General features: G+C 42.8%; 1 pseudogene; it reads right to left on the reverse strand.

The window, feature by feature from the left end:
* Nucleotides 1-5,487: 5,487 nt before the first annotated feature.
* Nucleotides 5,488-7,119, reverse strand: LOC108590104 (zygote arrest protein 1-like; annotated as a pseudogene).
* Between the last annotated feature and the right edge of the window lie 1,196 nt (nt 7,120-8,315).

Genomic DNA, 8,315 nt, shown 5'->3' on the forward strand with positions numbered 1-8,315 from the left:
GTCAAAGGACTTACAGCCAATTGATTGTTTTAGATAAGATAAGAATGGATGTGAACAGGCATTTATTACCTCTTAAAATTATTATTTTGTGTAAAAGCCAACAAACAAAAATGAAAAGGCAAAGTTACAAGACTGACTTATTTTTAACCTCTGTGTGTTGAGCTACTATGAGCTTAGTTTTTGTTATAGACATACAGCGATTAGCTACACAAACATAAGCATTATTCTGAAAAATATATATATAAATATATATGTTTATCTTTATAACTCACAACTGGGAGTATTATACCCAAGAGGCTTTGTTACAAGGTATTTTTAAAAATTATTATTATACTTTAAGTTCTGGGATACATGTGAAGAATATGCAGGTTTGTTACACAGATGTACACGTTTCATGGTGGTTTGCTGCACCCATCAACCCATCATCTACATTTCTCCTTATGATATTCCTCCCTTAGACCCCCAATACTCAACAGACCCTAGTGTGTGATGTTCCCCTCCCTGTGTCCATCATTGTTCAACTCCCACTTATGAGTGAGAACATACACTGTTTGGTTTTCTGTACTGTGTTAATTTGCTGAGAATGATGGTTTCCAGCTTCATCCATATCCCTGCAAAGAATATAAATCCGTCCTTTTTATGGCTGCATAGTATTCCACAGTGTATATGTGCCACATTTTATTTATACAGTCTATGATTGATGGGCATTTGGGTTAGTTCCAGGTCTTTGCTACTGTGAATAGTTCTGCTATAAGCATGTGTGTGCATGTATCTTTACAGTAGAATGATTTATAATCCTTTGGGCATATGCTCAGTAATGGGATAACTCTGGACTAAGTGGACCTAATAGACATCTGCAGAACTCTACACCCCATAAACAGCAGAATATACATTCTTCTCAGCACCACATCATCTCACTTATTCTAAAATTGACTACATAATTGAAAATAAAACACTCCTCAGCAAATGCAAAAGAATGGAAATCCTAACAGACAGTCTCTCAGACAACAGTGCAATCAAATTAGAGCTCAGAATTAAGAAACTCACTCAAAACCACACAGCTACATGAAAACTCACAAACAAGAAGAGATAAATTGTAGTTTGACAATTAAAAGAGTAATATGTGTGTTAGGACAGAAAAAGGAACATATTCCATTAGGGTACCAACTAAAAATATAAAGAAAAATTACAATCTGGTACTCTCCAGTGGATTATTGTAGCCAAGGAACAATGATTCAGTCTGCACTCACAAAAAAAAAAGTTAGGGCTGAAATCTAGTATTAAATGTTTTCCTTTGAAGCAATTTCTTTAGTCGCCCCTCATTTTTATTAAAGAGAAAGTATAACAAGATCAATTTGTGTGCAAAATAAGTTTTAGACTTATTACACTTGGCCTGGTTATTTTCCATAAAATGCAGCCTGATTTCCTGAGGTCAGGAGTTCAAGACCAGCCTGGCTAAATGGTGAAATCCCATCTCTACTACAAATACAAGAATTAGCCTGGTGTGGCAGCACACACCTATAGTCCCAGCTACTTGGGAGGCTGAGGCAGCAGAATCACTTGGACCCAAGAGGTGGAGGTTGCAGTGAGCCAAGACTGTACCACTGCACTCCAGCCTGGGTGACAGAGTGAGACTTTATCTTCAAATAAATAAATAAATAATGCAGCAAGAATTGATTGGCCATACAGACTTCTTGAAGTTCACCTTGCCAGAAATTTACCTAAAAATATGCTATTTTAGTCAAATTCTTGGTAAAATAATTAGTGTCTCAAGTTCTTTCGTTTTAGAAGACATTTTTTGAATTTACACAAATAAATATTTTGTCATAAAATCACAATCCAAATTTTAGAACTCAAAGAGAAAGATAAATTTCCTTACAAAAACGTACTTCAACTAAATAACTAAAACGAAAAAGATTTTATTGACTATGCTTTAACCAGAGCAGTAGCTTTCAAGCAACATGTTTGTCTATTTGGGAAATGCCATTTACAAGCCAACAGCTCATGAAAACTGTCTATCAGGTATGGTAGAATCTAGGAAAGGGGATCCCTACTTATTAGTATTTTCTCCTAATATCCCCCAGTAGCAAGATTCTATGTAAATCATTTTTTTTATGGAAGTCTTTTGGGCACCATCATTTTTATTAGCATAGGGATAGCTTCAGTTAAAATTCCACAGGAAGGCAGTAAATGCCTCTCAGGTGGAAATTCTCAGTTCAGTTATTGTCATTGGGAATTATTTGCAGTTTTTTGCAATCAGCCCCAATAAATGTGCCACAAATAGCTAGAAAGTAGAAGATTTGTCCTGACTACCACTCCACCCAATACTTTGTTTGCTCAGGAGATTTTACTAGTTCCCGTTTACTGTGGTCAACTAACATTTACCAAAAGAGCAGACTTACATGCCTTCAGTTTTATAAAACCAGAAAGGGGAAACATTCCCCAGTCAAATGTAGCACCCATTTTCATAAGACATTTAGGTAAAGGGCTTACAGCTACTTTCTGTGAAGTTTGCTTAAGCATTTTAAATTTTATAATTCTTTTAACCTGTATGTTTTCATTCGTTTGTCTGTTTTGTCTTGTTTTATTCTTAGCTGCAGATCATTTTACCTTCTCTCTCTTTTTTTTTTTTTTTTTTTTGAGATGGAGTCTCACTCTTGTCGCCTAGGCTAGAGTGCAGTGGCATGATCTAGGCTCACTGCAACCTCTGCTTCTTGGGTTCAAGTGATGCTCCTGCCTCAGCCTCCCAAGTACCTGGAATTACAGGTTTCCACCATCATGCCCAGCTAATTTTTGTACTTGCAGTGGAGACAAGGTTTCACCATTTTGGTCAGGCTGGTATTGAACTACTGACATCACATGATTCACCTGCCTTGGCCTCCCAAAGTGCTGGGATTACAGGTGTGAGTCACAGTGCCAGGCCCATTTTACCTTTTCTGGTGAAAAAGGGTTTGGGTTCCCAGTAGGGAGTTGCATCTGTAAGACCTATGAGGGACAGCATATATGATAAGTCTTCTTAAACAGTCCTATGATTCTGTGGGAGGGGCACCAATGTAAAAGGGGATCCTTTAACCCCAAAGTGTAACATGACCTGGGTAATAGACATATTTGCTAGGAGGATATTCCAGTTATCATAAAACCAGCCCAATATGACTTGCATGTGAAGCATATTAATTGCTTCATCTAGGGTGCTTCACTTGGTATTTTATAGGGAGAGTTGGGCAGTCCCCTTCTGATATGGTTTGGCTGTGTTCCCCCCCAAATATCACTTTCTATTGTAGCTCCCATAATTCCCACATGTTGTTGGAGGGACCTGGTGGGAGATAACTTAATCAGGAGGGCAGTTTTCCTAATACTGTTCTCATGCTGGTGAATAAGTCTCACAAAATCTGATTGTTTTATAAGGGGAAACTGTATCATTCCATCGTTGGCCCTCCCGCACCTCATGTCCTCACATTTCAGAACCAGTCATGTCTTCCCAAAAGTCGCCCAAAGTCTTAACTCATTTCAGAATTAACTACAAAATCCACAGTCCAAAGTCTCACCTAAGGTAAGGCAAGTCTCTTCTTCATATGAGGCAGTAAATCCAAAAGCAAGTTAGTTAATTCCTAGATACAATGAGGGTAAAGGCACTGAATAAATACAGCCATTCTGAATGGGAAAAATTGGCCATAATGAAGAGTGTATTTTACTGTCCCACAGTATTTCAGACTTTCAAGGGGCTACAGGCCTCTTCTCACAGCTCCACTAGGCAGTGCCCAAGTAGGGACTCTGTGTGGGGATTCTAACCCCACAATTCTCTCCTGCACTGCCCTAGCAGAGGTTCTCCATGAGGGCCACACCTCTGCAGCAAACTTCTTTCTAGGTATCCAGGCATTTCCGTACATTCTCTGAAATCTAGGTGGAGGTTCCCAGAACTCAGTTCTTGTCTTCTGCGTACCCACAGGCTCAACACCACATGGAAGCTGCCAAGACTTGGGGATTGCACCCCGTGAAGCAACATAAGCACACAAGAAACAAAAAAAAATGTGAAAACATGACACCTCCAAACAACCAATACTTTTCTAGAGAAGGACCATCTCTTGGTTATGAACTCTGCCTAAACCAATCTGTAGAAAACATTTCTAGCTATTATCTTCTAGATATTGTTATGGTTTCAGGTCTTAAATTTAAGTCTTTGATTTATCTTGAGTTGACTTTTAAATAAGGTGAGAGATAAGGATCCAGTTTTATTTTACATGTGGATTGCTAATCATCACAGCATGATTTGATGAATAGGATATCTTCTCTTCACTCTGTTTTTGCATGCATTTTGAAGATCAGCTGATTGTAAATATTTGGCTTTATTTCTGGGTTGTGTATTCAGTTTCATTGGTATACATGACTATTTTTATGCCAGTACTATGCAGTTTTGGTATTCATATTCTTGTAGTATAGTTTGAAGTCAGGTAATATGATGCCTCTAGATTTGTTCTTGTTGCTTAATCTTGCTTTGGCCATGCAGTCTCTTTTTTAGTTCCATACAAATTTTAGGATTATTTTTCTAGTTGTGTGAAGAATGGTAATGGTCTTTGATGGGAATTGCATTAAATTAGTAGATTGTTTTGGCAACATGATCATTTTCACAGTGTTGATTCTATCCATCCATGAGCATGGACATATTGCCATTTGTTTGTGTCATCTATGATTTCTTTCAGCATTTTCTGTAGGTTGTTGTTTTTTTTCTAATAGATCTTTCAACTTTGGGTTTGGTGTATTCCTAAGTATTTTATTTCATTTTGGCAGCTTTTGTAAGAGGGATTGAGTTTTTAAATTTTTTTCGGTCTGGTTGTTATTGAGGTACAGCAGTGCTACTGATTTTTGTACATTGATTTTGTATACTGAAACTTTATTCAATTCTTTCCTCAAATCTAGAAACTTTTTGGATGAGTCTTTAGGGTTTTCTAAGTATGCGATTATGTCATCACCAAACAAAACCAGTTTGACTTCTTCTTTACTGATTTGGATGCCCTTTATTTTTTTTCTCCTTTCTGATTGCTCTGGCTAAGACTTCTGGTACTATGTTTAATAGCAGTTTGAACGTTGGCCTCTTTGTCTTTTTTCCAGTTCTCAGAAGAAATGCTTTTCCCTTTTCCCTTTTTAGTATAATGCTGCCTGTGGGCTGGTCATATATGGCTCTTATTACCTTGAGGCATTTCCCTTCTATGCCAATGTAACTGAGAGTTTTAATCATAAAGGGATGCTAGATTTCATCAAATGCCTTTTGTGCACCTATTGAAATGGTCATTTTAAAAATTCCATTTTCGTGATATACCACATTTATTCACACACACACACACACACACACATACACTATATATAGTGTATGTTGCAAATACCTTTATTGGAAGGCTTTTTCAGAATACACTACCTTTCACGAAGTATTTCGAGAAGGAAGAAGGGGCACAGAAAAGCTCACTTGCTCCATCAGCACAGCAATGCTTTCACTTAAATGATGTATTTGAAGCTGAAAGTGCTGTCACAGGACAGGCGTTTGCCTTTGCATCTCCCGCACAAATCTTGGCGGTGGGGCCGTTTAGGATCCATGTGGCGAACCTTTACTGGGCAGGAACATTTAGTTTGTTTACAACTTTTACAGGCGATATCCTCCACTCGGTAAGGGTTATAAGACTTCTGACAAGTTCTGCAAAACTGTTTGAAGTAAACCTTGTTAGTTCCTGTACACACCACGCATAAGAACTCTCCCATCGGATGTTGCAGTCCTTGCAGTGCTAATAGCCATATTTCTGCTCTAAGAACTGTGAAACTGCATTAAGTCCAGAAAAGTTATGGCTGGCCTAAGATCACACACAGCTCGTGCGTGGCCACGCTGGAAAGCCCTGGCCTCTGGGTTCAGTCCTCGCACAGTCAGCCTACCGCCACCAGCCCCGTGGCTCAAAAGGAATACCAGCCTGCGAAGACTGTGGAAGAGACCACAGCGGACTCCCTCGGGCTTCCTACCACCTCTTGTGCCTTTCCTCTTCTGCTGGGTCACAACTGCCCTCTGCGTGCCCCAGTCCTTTAAAGGTTCAGCCTGCTGCTCTGGGGCAGCAACACCAGCACCCCAAATGTCCCAAAGGCGTCGCCCTGGCCAGCCTGTGGAGCAGCCTCTGACAGTGAGTCAGGCCACCCTCTTGAGACCGTGCTGTCGGGAAGGAAGACACCTGCTGCAGTCACTGGCTGGAAGCGCAGCCGCTCCTTGGGCGGCTCCGGGCCCCGTGGCTACTGCCTCTCTCCGGTGGCGGCCGCCTCCCGCCCATCGCCGCAGTCTCGGGCCCTCCCCGCCAGCGAAGACTGCTCCGGGCTCCTTAGCGCCGACCGCCTAGCCGCCAAGTCCTCCTGGGCCTCCCGCGGCTGCAGTCCGGGGCCGTCGAGCGGCCACTCCCAGCTCGCCGGGACCGCGGTCTGGTCCTCGCAGTCATCCTGGATGGTGGCCGTCGGGGCACCTTGCCTCTCCCTCCTCTGGGCCTCGAAGTCGCACTGGCGGCGACCTCTGCTCTCCGTCCGATGCCCCAGACCTCTGCTCCCCCGTCGTGGCCCTGGGCCAGGGCCCCCTCAGGAAGGCGTGAGGCAATGCGCGAGTACATGGCGATGGTGCGCGGAAAGCGCACAGGCTGCGGGACGCGGCTCAGGGGGCTGCCCTGCTCCGGTTCCGGCGGGCCGGCGGCTGGGAGGGAGAGTAGCCGCCGGTTGTGCCCTCGGTGCCGGGCTGGCCGGGGACCGGGGGTCGCAGGCCTGTGCTGCAGCGTGTGAGCACTGCACCACCCCGCCGCAGCTGCGGACCCTGCGGGTGCGGGCACGGGAGCGCCTCCCGAAGCCAGGTCCCACCTGCGCCAGGAGGGCCACGAGCTGCATCTGCTGGTAGCTGTCGAAGTACTTGGCGGCCTTCAGCTGCCTGCAGCCCGGGAAGGACGACGAGGCCGCACCCTCCGAGAAGGGCTGGGAGGACGAGGGAAGGCAGCCCCCGCCGCCATCAGCCCGCCTCGCCTCTCTCCTTGGTAGCCGCTGGGTTGGAATTCGGGTACAAGCAGGGGGCGCACACTGGTAACCATCCAGCACCTTGTCCCCCAGGGCCGCCATGGGCGCACCGCTCCCACCCGCCGCCCCACGCTAAATAGGCGACTCGGCCCGGCTGCCAGACGGAGGCGGGGACGGCCCTCGGCTGGGACTCCGCGTTGCACCACCCTCCGCCCTTCGGGCCACCGGCTACTGTCCCCGAGTCCCCGCCGAGGGGGCCTCTCTCTGTCCTTCTCCCTATGGAATCTCTCTCTCCACACCCGGATGTTGGCACAGTGACCCTTAGATGATCTGGAAAGAGGGCTTTCTTTGCGATGAAAGGGCTGATTTGTAAGGGCTTGACATATATATTAAATCATCTCTGAATCTCTGATATGAAATCCACTTGATTGTGGGGTGTTACCTTTTCAATATGCTGTTGAATTCATTTAGCTACTATTTTGTTGAGGATTTTTGCATTAATGTTCATCAGGGATATTGGTATAGAGCTTTTTGTTGTTGTTGTCCGTTGTTCCTGTACTGGTTTTGGTATTAGAGTGATACTGGCTTCATAGTACGACTTTTAGAAGATTCTCTCTTTCTCTATCCTTTGGGATAGTTTTGGTAAGATTGGTAACAATTAAATGTCTGATACAATTCAGCTGTGAATCCAACTGGTCCTGGACTTTTTTGTTTTTGGCAATGTTTTTATTACTGTTTCAATTTCGGTACTTGTTATTGTTCTGTTCAGAGTTTCTATTTATTCTTGGTTTAATCTAGGATATTGTTGTATATTTTTAGGAATTTATCCAACTTTTCTAGATTTGCTATTTTGTGCATGAAAAGGTGTATATAATAGCCTTGAATAATTGTATTTCTCTTGTATCAGTTGTAATATATTCTGTTTTATTTCTAATTAAGCTTATTTGGAACTTTCATTTTTATGACTTATCTTGCTAATGGTCTATCAGTTTTGTTTATCTTTTATAGAACTAGCTTTTTGTTTCATTTATCTTTTGTATTTTTGTTTTAATTTCATTCAGTTCTGCTCTGATCTTTGTAATTTCTTTTCTTCTACTGGGTTTGAGTTTGGTTTATTCTTGTTTCTCTGGTTTCTTGACATATTACTGTAAATTGACTGTGCTCTTTCAGACATTTTGATGTAGGCATTTCATGCTATGAACTTCCCTCTTAGCACTGCTTTTGTTGTATGCCAGAGGTTTTCATAACTTGTGTCACTATTATGGTTTAGTTCAAAGACTTTAAATTTCTATCTTGAT

The sequence above is a fragment of the Callithrix jacchus genome, chromosome 17, assembly GCF_049354715.1.
Source record: "Callithrix jacchus isolate 240 chromosome 17, calJac240_pri, whole genome shotgun sequence".
In the NCBI taxonomy this organism is placed as follows: domain Eukaryota; kingdom Metazoa; phylum Chordata; class Mammalia; order Primates; family Cebidae; genus Callithrix; species Callithrix jacchus.